The sequence below is a fragment of the Syngnathus scovelli genome, unplaced genomic scaffold, assembly GCF_024217435.2.
Source record: "Syngnathus scovelli strain Florida unplaced genomic scaffold, RoL_Ssco_1.2 HiC_scaffold_25, whole genome shotgun sequence".
In the NCBI taxonomy this organism is placed as follows: Eukaryota; Metazoa; Chordata; class Actinopteri; order Syngnathiformes; family Syngnathidae; genus Syngnathus; species Syngnathus scovelli.
The window spans coordinates 470,126-472,650 of NW_026061342.1; positions in this window are offsets into that span (position 1 = coordinate 470,126).

Sequence of the window (2,525 nt, forward strand, 5' to 3'; positions counted from 1 at the left end):
AAAATGGATATAAAAAAGGAACACGGTGTCAGAGTGTGAGTCACGCATGGAAGCACAAATGTGATTTTTATTTTTATTTCTTTGCTTGGCTAAAAATGTATTCTGTAACCGCTTTAAGCAATATTATTTGTCAATTCGATCAAGAGACCCGTCACTGAGAATAGTGGCGTAACATAAATTGTTTGGAGAAGCACAAATGTGATTTTTATTTTTATTTCTTTGCTTGGCTAAAAATGTATTCTGTAACCGCTTTAAGCAATATTATTTGTCAATTCGATCAAGAGACCCGTCACTGAGAATAGTGGCGTGACATAAATTGTTTGGAGAAGCACAAATGTGATTTTTATTTTTATTTCTTTGCTTGGCTAAAAATGTATTCTGTAACCGCTTTAAGCAATATTATTTGTCAATTCGATCAAGAAACCCGTCACTATGAGAATAGTGGCGTGACATAAATTGTTTAAGAAAGTAGGTCAAGGGTGAAAAGGGGAAGTGAAAGGTTTTACCACTAGCTGTGCATTTGGTGGAAAGTACTGCGTGGTCAGGGCGGAAACAGCGGCTGAAGGCCACAGATAACAAAGCGTGGGGAGGCTGGCCAGTTCCCTCTATGGGCGTGGGAAAACTGGCCAGTTCCCTCTATAGGCGTGAGAAAGCTGGCCAGTCCCTTCTATAGGCGTGGGAAAACTGGGCAGTCTTACCCTATAGGGAAAGTACCGGAGAAAAGAAAGGGGAGGGGGGGGACGGAGAGGTCTATAAAAGGTCCTGCAGGAGCAGCTTCAGGGCTTTTCCCCCCAAAAGAGCTCTCATACGTGAAGAGGCCCGGAGGAGTTTCAAGATTTTTTCCAAAGTCCCAAAGATCTTTGTGTGAGACGCAGGATCACTGGACTGAAATTAACTTGGATTTACTCCTAAAAATTGGACTGGACAACTTTAAACGAGAAATTGGTGAAGATGACCGTTTTTATGTATTTTAGCGAGAGGGGGGAATAGTCATCGGGCCGCCGGCTTCCTCGTGGCCAGCCTGTTTCTCTAATTTGGATTTTAGAAGCAAGATCGAACTGATCACTCGACTTTGCTTCCACCAAAAATAGCACGCAACTGGTATTTACCTCTTCCCTTTTTTATGAACTGTGTTTTGCAATCGAATTGTTCTGGGATTGAATGATTTTATTAACACGGGTATCAGTGAGTGAAGTTGTTCAGTTTCTGGAGTAATTGAGATTTGTAATTCTATTCCATGTTTCTTCAATAAATGTGTTTTGTATATTACTTACTTCGTTGTGCGCGGATTTGTACTGAATATGCAACCGAAGGCTCAGGCCCGCTTCCCCTTTTAGACGGGCCGCGTAAAAAGGAACTCCGAACAAGTTAGAGACTTAAATAACTTCCGTAGTTATTTGAGCCACGAGTGAATTTCGATCCGTTCGAAAGTTGTTTCGTTTGAATAAATTAAAGGAAGTGTTTAAATCAGATTATTGGTTTGTGTAGAACGGAAAGTTATTTAACTATTTGAAAGGCTCAGGCCCGCTTCCCCTTTTTGACGGGTCGCGGAAAAAGTAACTCCGAGGAAGTTGGAGAATTAAATAACTTTCGTAAATATTTAAAGGAGGAGTGGATTTCGTTAAAAGTGAATTGTTGGAAATTTACTTCTTCTAAATAAAATAACGACGACGGTTAAAATAAATCATTGGAGTTGGAGGAGAATAAAAGTATTTCGATTGTCCGTCGGGCGCGGCCCAGTTCCTAAAATTGTCGGGCCGCGTCAAAAGTTGAACGGGACACGATCAAAAAATAGACTTGCCTTCCAAATTAATTATTGGGCAAATCTAAACAGAGCACGACATTTTTATCCGGTTTAGAATAAGTTGTTTTTTTTTTTTTTTTAAAGCAATTAAGAGGGGTGAAGAACTCCGACGGTTAAGAGCTAGATCCGCGTATACGAAGTTAGAATTAATCATATAGGGTGCATTAATTTTCTTCTTAAATGCTATTATTGTCACACTTTTATTAATTTGATTCTCTTTCGAATAAAAAAGTTGGTCGGCTCGCTGCATGAGCGACCAAGTGGAACGGACCCATATTAACATTTACTTCGGCAAAACTAGTGCTTGGGTGCGCTATACAAACGAATCCCTGAGGTCTTAACAAAGACATCTAAAAAATATCCGTAACGAATAAGAACTTCAAACATTAGCGGGGAGCCATCAATACGATGCGGTCACTTCGAAGTCCTGCCTCGAATTGAGTTACTCGGCACGAGCTTCGGGTGACTTGAGAGGGATTGGCGTCGTACAGAAATTAGATTGATTCCGGAGGAGTTAATTTAACTCGGGTGGTTAGATTACGGACGAATCTCCGAACCCGGCTAAAACAAACCCGTTACTGGGAAGCCGGGGGCACCTTAATCCAAGAGGTGCGTTTGACACTGGGTATGCCATTGTTACTGCCGACATGGTTTTGGAGGCTGCTAAACTGCCATCCAATATGTCTGCACAGGCCGCTGAGCTCATTGCTTTGACTGGGGC